The 14,805-nt window shown below is 42.5% G+C and overlaps 1 protein-coding gene and 1 long non-coding RNA gene across 2 annotated transcripts in view; both read right to left on the bottom strand.

The window, feature by feature from the left end:
* The window catches only part of BMPER (BMP binding endothelial regulator), a 250,531-nt gene that overhangs the window by 21,379 nt on the left and 214,347 nt on the right, over positions 1 to 14,805 (bottom strand). The gene's annotated exons all lie outside the window — the stretch shown is intronic.
* On the bottom strand, positions 5,731 to 14,799 carry LOC105293668. Its single transcript, XR_896004.2, has 2 exons — positions 9,748 to 14,799; positions 5,731 to 7,133 (listed from the first exon to the last, which is right to left on the bottom strand). It is a non-coding gene; the product is annotated as an uncharacterized LOC105293668 (long non-coding RNA).

Genomic DNA, 14,805 nt, shown 5'->3' with positions numbered 1-14,805 from the left:
CACTGGTAGGTTCAATTGTGTGGACGCTAAGCATCTCCCAGCCCCGCCATCAGGCCACGGCCAAGTCAACAAAAGCAGTGATTCGATGTGTTTACCCTGGATCAATTTTGTTAAGGAAGCCAATGCCTAGAGGGCCTGGAAGATGCCTTCTTCCTACATAGTACGACGCCAAAGGTCAGACAGAACTGTCTCCTTAGAAGCTTCTTCCCCTCCCTTCCCTCTCTAGATTCTCAGAAGACACATCAAGGAAACTTAAACGCATCCATGTACAAGAAGCAAAGAGGGCTTATAACTGCCAAAATGTCCTCAAACCCTACTTGTGCTTGCCCCACTAAAAATCAAGGGATGCTTACAAAAATCTCCCAGGACATGCGAGCCACATGGCCACAGCTCAGAAAAGTTTTGTGAATCTGTTACACCCCAGCAGTACCAAAAACCTGTTTTCTCCACACCCCCAGGCTGCCTGCTTGACTTTCTCCTTATCTACGCAGTGACTCATGCCTTAAACTCCTAGGCAGCACTATCTCTGCGCACGCGCGCGCACACACACACACACACACACACACACACAGTCTTTGCATAGGTAGTGCTTATTCAGCCTACTAAGGCTCTTCTCAGGAGCTCCTTTCTCTAACAAGCCTCCTTAACATGCCCCCAAACAGAAAACCCCAAAGTAGGCTTCCTGAGGCTCCCTGGCCAGCTGTGTGTGCTCTCTGGTTCACGAGTCATTCATCCTGGGCTGTGATTGTCTTATGAAGGACCATGTCTTAATCCTAATGCTCAGGATGTCTGTTTAACTGAATTGAATGCAGCTTAAAGAAAGCACTTTGATTTATAATAGAATCTGTAAATCTCCCCTGCCAGCGTTCCTTACGTGACAGACTGGTACCAACACCGCCTGTCACTCCAGCCAGAAACTTGCCTATCCGCCACCCAATCTGTCGTAAAACTCTCCCTTTTTTAGCTCCTATCTCCTTGGCTTGGGCTCATTGTCTCTCACCTGGACCCCCCCCCACTTGCTCTTTTGACTGAAAATCCCACCTGCTCTTTGCTCACTGAGACAAAGATCTGGTCGCGTCACTTCATTGTTTAACACTGTCCCATAGCTGCAACTGCCCTGGAGCAGATCTCTCCATCTAGTGCCACAGCCCACTGGGAGCTGTATGGGGAGTGGGTGACAGAGATGTTGGCATCCCTTCCACTCTTGGAGCAGTTGGATGAGACCTAAGATGTCCCAGATGTGCTAGCCACAAGCAGAAATATCTATTTACCCCAGTACCCAGACAAACATTATTTTCTGAATACGCTATGACGTAAAACTCTGTGGGAAGTACTGACCCAAAAAATAAAGCCCAGGCTCCGTAGCATGACCCTGAGGTCTTCTACATACCGCACTTTGCTCTCTCTGTTCATGCCACATGGCTTATGGTGCAGCCACAGATTAAGAGCCCTTGGCTGTCATGGCGCTTTGCTCTCCTCACACCTGGAACACCCTTCTCACTTTGCTTAGCCAGGCTCATCTCTATATATAGATTTCTCATCCTTCTACCCCATATTAATCTTTCCAAAGATGGGTTCCTCAAAATTAAAAAGGAACCACGGTGAAGACAGATCTCACGGAAGAGTTTGCCATTCAATTGCGTTCATTAAATCAAATACAGCAACGTGGCTTTAAAACCCAAAAGGTCCCCTGAATGGACCAAATGTCCGAGTTCGTAATTTAGGGCCAGCAGCAGCAGCAGTTTCTTTTCCCTGTTTATTCATTCTTGGCCGCTTGAACATTATCATTTTCTTCAGAATGAAAATCCTGGGTTCTGAAAAGGCTTGTATGACAGGATTTAGAATCAGAGACAATTTGTGCCTGTTCCTAGGGGTTATGTTTGGAGGAGATAGCTAATTGAAATATCTTGTGCCTGTCCCCTCAGGCGCTCTCTTTCTCCCACACCAAGAGCTTACAGGCTCACATCCCTGATACCTGCCAGATCCAGTGAATGTGAATGACTACAAGCAGCAGAGTGAACAGAAACTCGACAAGGAAAAGCTGCACACAGAGCTGTTGCAACCACAAGTGTTGGTTGGATTTTATTTATGCGAGAAAAATATATTGACTACCTACTGGGTTATTTTTCTTAATTAGGGTAGTCTATTCATGGGTGTTAACAACATTATTCTCTATACCTTTTTGTAGGTCTGAAATATTTCATAGTAAGTAAGAGTTTTCCAAATGGTTTATCTATGTTCAATGAAAGGCGGAGGAAGAGGCCTTCTAGGTCTTTTTTGTTTTGTTGGGAGGTGCCCTTTCACAGGCTGGTGGTCAGATGCTTGAGAAACATGCAACGAATTAATAGGGAGACACTTTTCACCTGAAGAGTTGTTGATTCTCCATGGGCTGCCCTTTTAACAAATAATTGCTATCGTCAATGTCAAAGATTCATTTTTCTTCCTAGTTCAAAATTTTTAGTTCAGGACCTTCAAATATTCCAATTTTCACTGAGAAAGAGGGAAGAACTTACTTTTCCTGCACACCTTGTGCAAATGAAAATCACAATAGTGTTTGTTCTTTATCAAGGACATTTGTTTCTCATCAAATTCAATCTTCATAGCTAACGGCATAATCAAAGTCGGGATTCTATACTTGTAGATAGAGTGATATTAATCCAACTTTATATATCATGGAACCAACACTAGTTGCTAACTTAGGCTATGTACGTTAATGAGAGATATAGAACATTTTCATTTCCAGTTATCTGACTCAGCAGGAGTTCGACTTTGAGAACCCACTGAAAATATCCCATGTGGATAAAGTAGAGCCACTATCATTGAAGTACTTGGTTCATCACCAAACAAAATCATTGCTCAACTATAGCCCATGGCCAAAACCAGAAAATGCAAACCAACTGTTGAGCTGATTTCCCCACCCATCAAACAACTGCCTCTTTGGATTAGCAGGCCCAAATAATCCTCGTCCACTCTGCCCTCTCTTTCTTCTAAAATTAGGAATAAAAAACTGTGCAAAGTTTAAACTAAACTGTGGACAATGTACATTGCACAAACTTGTAATCAAGCTACCCAAATTCATGGAATTGGTCCATGAAGAAGAACCATCATCATTCATATCCCAAGATTGACCATGATTAAAAACATTCAGCAAGAGGCTATTTAGCCTTATTGGATACAGTTACTCAGTCCTCAGATGAGTCACGAGCAGTAAATAATTATCCACAATTTTCCCTTCTGCAATCTTCTTTCATAAGGAGTAAACTGGAAAGGTCTACTGGTCAAGATGGTGACATAGGTAAACACTACATTTGCCTCCTCTCCTGACCACATCAAAATTGCAACTAAACTACAGAACAGTCATCATTGGAAATCACCTGAAGTCTAGCTGAACAGAAGGTCTATAACAAAGGGCATACAGAAGAAGCCACAACAAGACTGGTAAGAGGAGCAGAGACATGGACTGAGCTGGTCCCACATGAGCATGTGGCGGTTAAAAATCAAGAAGGAATATCTCAGCTGAGAAGCAAGGGGTCCCAGCCTTACACCGGGATCCCCAGCCCAGGGTTTCAGCACCAGAAAGAGAAGTCCTCACAACTTCTGACTGAGAAAATCAGCAAACGTTGTGGCTGAGTACTAAGGAGGATGGCTGGTGTCACAGACATTCCTCTTAACAGTCCTACACGTGGACTTACCTGCTGACGGATGCACTAGCTCTGAGCTCCAGCGGTGGGGTAGCAGCTCTAAAGGCTCTAGGAACATGCAGGGAGGAATTAAATTTTCTGACTTCAGGGCAAGGGGTAAAGGGGCAGCTTTCTCCCAGGTGGAAGTGCTGGCAGAGTCCATTGTTCCTTTGTTGAAACCTCCACTGCTCAGCATGTAGAAGCCAGGTGGTCGCCATATATGAGTCTCCATCAACCTAGCTGACATCGTTGGCCCTGCCCTGATGATTCCCTGAGACCCCACCCCTCCCAATGTATGGGCCCACCCAAGCCGCTTCCAGTGGCTTTTCCATAAAAACGGCCTGTCTTGGCTCATGTTGTGGATTTTCCTAAAATCTCTCAAATTTTTGCAAGCCCCAAGCATTCAGTATCTGGCCCCAGTGCCCCCCATATCTCTTGCCGAGTAGTCTCAAGCCCCACACTAGTGGCAGCTGGCCTCAGTTTGCAGCTTAACCTCTCCCAGGCACCTCCGAGCCCAGCACAAGTGGCAACCATCTACAGATCATTTTGTAGCTCATACCAACTGGCCCCAGACTGGGCACAGGCAGTAGTTGAGCTTGGCCTGCAGCAGAGCTTCTCCCAAGAGGCACTAGAACCAATACATCCAGTAGTCAGCTTTGTACAACACCAGAGCACCACCCTGCCACCTTCACATATGACACACCCAGTTCTCTGCTAAAGTGAATCCTGCTCTGTAGGGTCAGCCCCTGTACAATAGCTCCTCCGCTATGTCACAGTCAGCCCTCGTAACCAATCAGCCCGAGGGTCATTCCATCCTACTGATGTGCAAACAGCAACCAAGGCTCAACTACAACAGAAGGGCACACACAACCCACACAAGGGATATACCTGGAGTACCTGGATCAGGTGATCAAGGAAACTGCACCCCTGGGCTCCACGAGACACCTACTATATGAGGCCACTCTACTAAGACAAAGACATAGCAGCTCTACCTGATACATAGAAACAAACACAGGGAGGCAACCAAAATGGGAAGACAAGGGATTAAGAGGTGCAAATTGGTAGTTAAAGAACAGTCATGGGGATATGGAATATAGCATGGGGAATATAGTCAATAATAGTGTATTGGCTATGTATGGTGTCAAAGAAGTACTAGATTTATTGGGGAGATTACCTTGTAAGTTATATAATGTCTAATCACTACACCTGAAACTAATATAATATCGTGTGTCAACTGTAATTGCAAAATGAAAATTTATTTTAAAAATTAAAAAATAAAATGAAATATGTAAATGCAAAAAAAAAGAAAAAGGTGATGAATTAGAAAGGAATTTAAAGATAATCTAAAAAAATAAAAAAAAAAAACAACCAACCAGGAGAGGTCAATTGATTTGCCCTATTCCTCCTTTCAGTAGAGTAGGAGGAATAAATGAGATCGCAAGTGTGAAAGTGTTTGCAAACTCTGTCTGAGATTACTGTGCTAGTAACCTCACTAGGAGTAAGAGGTCTAGGTCCCCTGACTCTTAACCCTGCCCATGCATTACCTCTTCATGCTACCGATAAGCAAAAGGGTGGCTCCAAATGCTTTAACAGTGTGGACAGGTTCACAAAATACATCTGAGACATGTATCCTGAATCAAAGCTCTCTTTCCAAGGGCAGCACAGAAGCAAAGACCTGGCAGCCTTGGGTCTCTGACACTGAGCACAACAACAATGACTTCACTCTGTTTCCCTGCCAGTTACTCTTACACTACATTTATTCAGTTTACTCAAACTAGGTATATCCCAGGGAAAAAAATGCAAATTCAACCTCTAGCTGTCATGAATATATGTTCAAAGAATACAAATGTCTTAACACACAATGGCAATATGTTGACTGTCAAAAATTTGAGAGTTTGCTATTGTCTATTAATAATACTCTTCATAATAATAAAGTATGGTAGGGTATATAAAATATATCTAAATAAAGCTGTCAAAAATTGATGAACCTGAAATTGCTATTGCTTCTTTATGAAGTACGACACAGCATATCTTGAAATAGAAAATGCACTGGTTTAAATCTTAAGCCCTTTATTTAGTACAATGCAGAACATTTTATTTTTAGACATCGGTGAGTTTTGTTTTGTTGACATCTTCACTTATTTGGCTGAAAATAAAAGTCAGGAAAATCCCATGGTGACTAATAGTAACCTATCATGATATTAGAGCAAGTATAGAGACCATTCTTTGTTTAGACCGATGTTAAATCAGCTGGTCAGTAAAGGCTTTCTTTCTGTCTCATAATTATGACATATTAACAGTCAAACAGGGTTGGACTAGGAATTCTCTAGAAAGAAAGGTTTTCATTTTATACATGGAATAGTCACAAAATGTAGATGGCTTATATCAACTCATTGGATTTGCCCATCTTAAATTGCTCTGAGATTCAGAAAATGGATATTTTTATATGTTGTGCAACAGTTTCTCCAAATATCTGCTCGTGCTCAATAAAACTAACATATCACCCCGACACTCCTTAATCTCAATGTGTGACATATGAGTGGACCTATCGATCTCACATACATATAATTAGGAGACTCAAAAAATATGCAAAGATGACAAGAAATCACCTGATTCTTTGGCTATGCTCTAGTAACAAATATATATTTCTTGGCAATTAGCCAATCATTTTTGGAAATAATATAGGACCATGACCCAATAAAGTCTAACAACCTATGCCTCGCTTTACATGCACCATTAGGGCCTGTCACCAATCACCAGCCGTCTTTCTCAGGCATACATTACTTTCTTAGGAATCACGAAACACCCTTAGATAAATTTGCCCTTCTCCAAAGAAATACATTTCTGACTCAACTGCAAATCCTGATTCCAAGCTAAAATTAACGCAGGCAGGCAATTTAGGTTCTTTAGAAAATTCCTTAAAAATGACAAATGTATATGATGTTAAAGCCATCCAATATGTCTGCATGCTGCCTTATTAAATTAAAAACACCTGGTTTATTTATACAATGTATCCAATGGCTTACAGATTAGGATTCTAGAAACAATACATGTCTTATAGCAAAAAATATACATATAATAATCCCCCTATAGTTTATATAAATGATGAAATGTTTCTGAATATATCTATATATCTATATATGTACACATATATACTCTGTGTGTGTGTATATTTGCAGAATCAGCACACAAATACTGCAGTCCTTCATTGGCTCTTCCACTTCAGTGTCAAGGACACCGGGTTTCAAAGTCTTAAGCTGCTGAGCAAAGGTCACCGCTGAGGACAAAGGACTGGCTTGATGCACCTCCCCTTGTGAAGGACCAAGTTTGCTGGACAGTGGCAACCTGCAACGCACGGCTTATTGCATGGACCAATCTCATTCCAGTTGTCACAGGTCTTGGCACATCCTGGACCACAGGTATCATACACGGCACCGTGCTTGCACTGGGTGGCTACAAAAAAGGAGGACACAAAAGTGAGCTCTGGCCTCATTAATCCACCTTCGACCTGATGCAATTTCTGCAGTCACTGCCACATGTCACTTGCTGCCATTCTGCAGGCCTTTCCACAGCAACGATTCACTTCTGCATTTTAACAGAGGAATAACAAACACTCAGCATTCCTCGAACACTTAAGAATCACCTGCAGCTAAAAAATAAAAACATCAAAGATCCACCTCCCGGGCCAGCAAACTTCAAAATAAAATAAAATGAAAAGCTTTTTCCTTTCCAGATAAGACAAATTATACATTAGTGAAGCCACAGGAAAACCTATAAAGTTACCTAGTTATTGATAATAGTATGAAAAATTAACTCCGAAGAGTCCTTCAGGGAATTGAACTGCGATGAATAGGAATATTTTCTGCGACCTCACCAATATTCAAATATATGGAATTACACATCCGGAAAAAAAAAAAAAACTATCAAAGATATTGAAAATGTGTTACATATTTTAATCGTAGGGCTTATGTGCCGAATTAATCAAATTGAGGAACGTTAGGGCAAGAATAAAGCCAAATAGGGAAAAATCAGATGTGCATTTGGAGAGAGGAAAGTAGGCATCTGGGCCGGAGAACATAAAAATGCTGACGTAGCAAGTCCTTTTGCTGCCTTTGTTAACTCAGAGCTAAAACGATTGTGCCAGTATTCTGAGAGTTCCTGAAAATTCATGAACAGATTTGTCACACACACACACACACACACACACACACACCCCACAAATATTCTGGAAGTTTTATGACTCACAGACTCTATCATCTGAGTTCCTTCCAGTGACAATCAAAGAGACCGACCCCCCTTTATAATGTCAGGACAGATGACATTGTAGGAATTTGGAAAAGAGGACCCTGCAAGAACACCAATAACAATCCAACCTTCATTTGAAATTGCTCCAAACGATGGAAGATTATCATTTTAAATGCTTCCATCATTGTTCATGCCCTTTGTAAATAGCGGGTGAAAATCGTTAATTATAAAATGAAAAAACAAAACTGGATTTCAAGCAAGCGGGCCTGACTTCGAGCCCTTCGAATTATATATGTAGAGTTACCAGAGAACATGAGCGTTTGACAACATCTAACGGACAGTAAGTAAATTCCGTGAAGGCCCCTCAAATACCCATTACACGAGTTAATGAGAAAAAGGCGCCCTGTCCAGAGAGTGGTCACTGATCTCTCACAGGGCCTTACACATTATTAGAAAACCAAGCTGTATGAAACGTAGAACTCTGTGGAATACCTGAGTGGAACCAACTTTATAATGTTTGGTTCTATAATTATCATTTTTCTACATGGATTTGGTTCACTTCCGGGTCCTCGTTATGTCTCTACGCCCTACGTATCCCTTTTAAAGTAGTCCAGCTACTAAATATATCTATTAGGCAATTTAGATGTGCCTTTTGTTTTCTGCCTGGATCCTACCTGATAGAGTAAATAAGTGAAAAATTATTCACTACACTTTAAGGTTGGTTATATTCCTTAACATTACCTCCACAATGAAGCTCTATTAAGTTGTTTCAGCTTTTCATAATGTAATTCTATTCCTTAGGCTACTAGGAACCTCTTATAGCCACACCAGTACTGAGGACATGTCCTCCGCCTTGATCTAGTGCCGTTGTCTAGCTTGGTGAATGCCACCAGAATTCATCCCCTCTTCCTCTCTTTTAAACTCAGTTTCCAACCTTGTCTCCCACCTCTCCTGCCTGGATAAGTTGTCCCTCAACTATATCCTCAGTGCATATGCCATCGCCCACTTCTATCCCTGTGTTAACAACGTGGAATTATAATCATCGGTTTCCTTGTCCTCTCTCCCCTCAACTAAATCTAGGCTGCTAGAAGCAAAGCATTTTGTTCTTTTCTTTTTGGCAGTAGTGTGGTGTTTAACATGCAGTAGGTACTCGGAGGGCTGTGGGGTGATTGAATATATAGGGATGAATGAGGGAGTGGGTGGATCAACATCACTCTTTCTTTAAATCTCTCAATTTTTGTATTTTCTCACAATCTTTGGACTTTTCACTGATCTTTTCAAATTTCTTCTCTTTTTCCCTTTTCAGTGATGGACAGAACACCCTGTACGTTGTACATGCCTGATAATTTGGAAGCATCCCGGCCGAATATCACATTGACACATGGTAACTCTATCCATGTGTTGTTATTATGCTTCTGTGGACCAATAGTGTTCGAAGCTGGAAATTAGGATTCCCCAGGGAGCTTCCTGATGTCTGGCCCCCACCCCAGATGAATTAATTTAGAACTTTTAAAGGTAGAACCAGGTTACCAGTCACTTAAACAAAATGCCCCTTCAACACAGGCAATTTTAATGGGCAGTCAGGGCTGAGAAATGGTCCAGGTAATAAGCCCTCTGTTCTGCTTCGGTCACCATGGAGACATCTTTCTAGCAAATGAGAAGGAAGCCAGAATTTCCGAAGTGGACGTAGGTGTGCGATGGAAGCACCTACTGTTTCTCAGCATCTTCCAGCCAACAAACTGCGGATGCTCTTCCCTAATCCCAGGGCACCCGCCCGCTTGCCGATGGACTTGGGACACCTGCACGAGAACCCTTCGCTCACCTTCCCACTGCTTCTCCCCACCTGCATCCATCCTTGCCTTGCCATTCCTGTTTTCTGACCCATCTGCACTGGGAAGTGGCTTTATTATTTGTCCTCACGACACATTCATCTCCTTCTCTGTTGGCTTGATTCTCTAAATATTAGAAATGTCTTCAGATCAATGCTAATCTTTAACCAAAAATGTTCCATCGTCTCTCAGACTCATTTTCTTCTTCCTTTCACCTCCAAACTTCACAGGAGAGTTTACAGTCATGTTATCTATCCAGTTGTTCTGCAAGTGGTCGACGTCGATGATCTGTCTGCCTCCCCTGCCACTTCACTGAAGCACTTCCCACCAAAACTTTCAGTAATGACTGTGTCTGCAGACATACTGGCAATCCCTATTATCCCGTGGCCTCTCCACAAAATATTTGGTCTTCTTGTCTATTTTATCTTATGATATCGAACGCTCCAGTTTCTTCTGCCAACACCTTGAGCACGCCTTCTCTCTCTCAAGCTTCTTTGCCTACTCCCTGGCAAACTATCTCCAAGACTCTGCTCTCTACATTGCTTCTCTCTCTCTCTCTCTCTCTCACACACACACACACACACACAGCAGTTACTACAGTTTTACCTCCAATTTCCAGAGAGCTCTGAAATATATTATCTTCAGTTCTGATTTTTTTCCCAGTCTCATCATTTTCCAAGTCTTAATTCAAAAGTGACCTCCTTCCAGTGGTTTCCTGGATGTCCCCCAGGATGCTCTTCCCGCCTCTCCATTCCAAAGCGCTTTTCACATTTTAGTTATTTCTTTATGTGTTTTAATCCCACAATTACGGTGCAGCTGTAGTTCTTAATTGGAGATACTTATAAGAGTCCCCTGAGCATCTTTTTAAAAGACGTATATTCCTAAGTCCTATTCCCTAAAGATTTTTTCTCTGATTCTGCAGTGGGGCCCAGGTAGCCATAGATTGTAAAAGCTCCAAGGGTCACTGTGGCAAGCACTGCTGGTTGAAGAGAATGAACCACTGTGATCTGGGCTCTTGGGGACAGACCCTTGTCTTCCATGACCCAAAGTTCTGGCACAGGGCCAAGCACAGAGGAGCAGCTTAATAAACGCTTGTGCCTGCTGCATGATGATTTAATCTTAATGACATTCAATCCATCATCCTACATCCCAATGTGGATTACATTTGGCTGGCCTCGAGTTCATTTTCCACTCTGCTGCTTCCAGAATGTCTCTTTCAACTCACTTTACTCTCCAGAGACTTTGCTTCCCTTCAAGTCTTGCAAAGATCCCTTTAGTATAAAAACTCGGCAGAATCCTTGTTCTCTCCAGTGTTCTTCCCTTCCCCTCATTCTTTCATAGACGTGAACCCCCCATGCCTCTCCCTCTCTGCGACCATTCAATTCTTGCTTTCCCCTCTACCACTTCACTTAGTAATGTTCTTCTGTGACATCTGACCTTTGATTATCAAACTCTGATATTTCCCTCACAATCTACAGGTAGGAAGTGGAATGTAGGAAAATGAAGAACAGCCAGGAAATAAAATTTTAAAAAATCTTTTTTTCATCATACAATTACCATCTCCATTTCAATTCAAATTAAATCAATAAATATCTTCTAGGTATCTTCTCTGCAGCCGGCATCCTCTCAGGCCGGGGGTCAAATGTGAATTAGACATCATTTCCAACCTCCAGCTCCAGCCTGGGCTTATGACCAAATAGGTGAAGGTGACACGTAAATGGATTTTTAATGAAATGCACGATGTAACATATACGCCAACAAAAGCAAAGTACAGTGGAGGGTAAGAGACAGCAGCTCGAGGTTGGGGTGGGGAGAGACTGAGGAAGACTTCAGAGCATAGATCCCACTTAAGTCTTGAAAAGTGAATTCAAATTGTCAGACAGACGAGACAAGAAGAGTTTTTCAGGCAGAGAGGACAGCACGCGCAAAGGTAGGGGTGCAGGCAACAAGCTGCTCTGGCTCCATCGGGGAAGGGGCGGCCCTTGGCTTGGTGAAGGAAGCATGGAGTTTGCGGAGGGAAGCAGGGGCCAAAGCTAGAGGAGCAGGCAGAGGCGAAAGCCTCGGCAAAGGAGAGTCTTGGAAGGGTCTTAACTGGGGGGCATGACATGATTGAATTCGCCTCCAAATTGGCACAACTTTCTGACGATCCTTGAAGGTTAATACTGACTTGGACCCTCTTTTACCTTTCTGTGAATCCAATTTTTTTTTTCAAACTTATAAAAGGCAAATGACATTTTTAGAAACATAAAAGCGAATTGATTTGCATATTCAAAAAGGATACATTTGATTTAATGGTCTTTTTTTCTTTTGTCTTTTTTTTTTTTTTACAAATCCAGTTGGAGTTGGCATGTATTGAAAGGGGGCACACAAGTGACCACTGTGTAACACATACAAGTAGCCTTCCGTGTTATGTTGTGTGGTAACCCATGGTGGCTTTATCAATAAGTTCAATAAGTATGGCTCTGTGCCCTCTGGAACTCAGCTATCTTCCATGTCCCCCTACTGGGGGCTGAAGTCACAGCTTGGATTTCATCTCCTAAACTTTTTCAGGAGGCATCCAGTCAGCCAAGGAAAAGCTCAGAGTCTATGACTATGGCAGAGATGCTGCAGCGAAGGGGCTGAAATCTCCTGGGGTTCGCGGAGTAAAGCAAGATGATACTGCTCACAGGACCGACAGACATCTGAGGCGCTACAGAAAGGCACGCACCACTTTGAATATCCCAGCACCTTTTCCACTGATAAAATGTATCACTGAAACTGCAGTGATAATTAACATCGGCTACAGGCGGGTGGCAGAAAATCTGCTAAGGAAAGGAAAGTATGACGCAGGAGCAGGATCGTAATAAAGTTGCAGAGTCAGAAGGTACCAAGTAACAACTATCATTCATAAGAAACAAGTGAAGAGAAAGTGGGAAACTTAACGGATATTTGGATAAATTAGCTGATGCCCATGTAAATATACAAATACATACATCTTCGTATTTAAATATATTTTTCCACAATGCTCTTGCTTGTCTGTGTTCTCATAATGATTATGAATAGAGGCTATAAAGCAAATTGACTTGGGTTCAATTCCCAACTTTCTCCTTTTCCAGCACTGTGATTTTTAGCAAATTACTTAAATAGTCTAAGCCTCAATGTCTTTATCAGTCAAAGGTGGGTAAGAGAACATTACCAAAGGGATTACAATGTGGATTTAACAAAACACAGCGTAATAAAGGTGCTTGTGTTGTCCTTGGTGCAAGGAGGTACTTCGATAATATTAACTAGTATTATAAATCTTCATTGTTAAACTTTCATAGGCCCTGCATATTTAGTAATTCACACGCTCAGCTGGAGTTCCTTTAGTCCTGCTTACATGGCTAGTGGGCATGCACTTTGTGTTCCCATTCAGGACACTGCTAAACTCCAGCCTAGACTTGGAAATCACTTGTTCATTCAGAATTTCAAGCCTGGCTGGCTTCTGATTTGTTCAACTTCCCAGCTTTTTACTCTGGAAAATTTCTCTTCTCTGTGTGAAATGGTCTTAAGTGCTGTCATAAGTCAAAAGATCTGGGAGCTAAAAACAAATAAAGAGTATTCTTATAGTCTTCACTATTCCGAATGAATCAGAAATGAATCACTGAGCGATGCTGGATGTCTCCATAAGTGTGCCCTGGGCTGGCTGTCAATCTGCAAAGTTCATTGTGTGTGTGTGCGTGTGTGTGAGTGTGTGTGTGTGTGTGTGTGTAAAAGGTTCCCCTGCAACTGCACACTGACAGAGTCCGACTTCACTCAGGTGGCTAATTAATTGTAAGTGGTAAATGGAACCTTTCAGAAGCCATATTCCTTTTTCCATTAGAAAAGTAATTTGAGCTCCCGAGATTCTGTCCCTCATAGCAGGGTGCTGAGGTGTAAGGTATGGTCTTCCGATGCCATGTGGGCACCAAAATGGTGCTAACTACAGCTCTGAGGCAGGAAGAGAGAGTTCATGCATTCTGTATCTACCATGATCCCTGCCACAGCAGCACCGCAAATAAAATTAATGAAGTTCTGCTGAGCGCTGCACCGCACCAGCATGAATGGATGGGGCTTGATTCCGCATATTCTATTTATTTTCTGGTAGATTCAAGGGAAGGAGGATTCAAAACAGAGAAAGGATCCAGACCCTCAAAATTACTGCCCTTAATATGCTATTCGGCACTGATGCATTAGGTAAGAGGTACGCCATTTACTCTCACCTTTCAGGACCCTCGACCACATCTTCATGTGAATTATTTTTATCAAATCAACCTTTCTCGGAGGTTTGAGCAGCATTGCTAGAGAGGTACCCTTGCTGCGGATGGTAAGCTCAGATATAAAGATTGGACTTGTGTTTGCAGAAGAGAGAGCAAATCCAAACAGGGAAATTAGAGGAGATAAGGGGACTTTGGTGCTTGTCAAGGACATAGACTAGTGAACATGTCAAGGGGTGGTGTGAGTAACCCCCAAATAGCTGTCATTCTACTTTCCCAAAGCCATCCAAATAAGCATTCAAATTAATTCGGTGGTTTCAACTCTGAGTTTCAACTCTGGCTGCAGGTCAGGATCACTTGAGAGGTTTCATAAGATGCACAATGACAATTAAGCAGGATATCTGGGCATGGGCGCCAGGCAGAGGTTTCTGGTTTGGTCTGGTTTTGTGCTTTTAAGCTCCCAAAGCGACTCTAATGTCCAGCCGGATTGAGACCCACCTGTCTAGGTGGACAAATGTCCATGAGTTGAAAACACAGCTTCGAGGCCCCTCTCCTTGACTCCTGTTCCAAATGATCAGTCCTGTCCTCCGCCAGCAGAGACATGCCGGAGTCAGCAAGGCCATGGAAACCTTCCTTTCTAACATCAGAGCTAAGGTATTAGGACTCACGTCATGTTATAAACCCCAGTCTCTTCATTCCAGGCAAGTTTGGACCTTTACGGAAAAATGTTTGCCAACCCTCGATGGAAGTGACAAATATGCAGTCATCTCATCTTCAAATCTAAATAGCAGCAGAAACTACTATTATTGACTGAGCATCTTTGATGAGCTGGACGCT

This window comes from Pteropus vampyrus, unplaced genomic scaffold (assembly GCF_000151845.1).
Source record: "Pteropus vampyrus isolate Shadow unplaced genomic scaffold, Pvam_2.0 Scaffold75, whole genome shotgun sequence".
Classification (NCBI taxonomy): domain Eukaryota; kingdom Metazoa; phylum Chordata; class Mammalia; order Chiroptera; family Pteropodidae; genus Pteropus; species Pteropus vampyrus.
The sequence above is the reverse complement of the archived record's forward strand: the minus strand, read 5'-3'. Positions and strand labels throughout refer to the sequence as shown.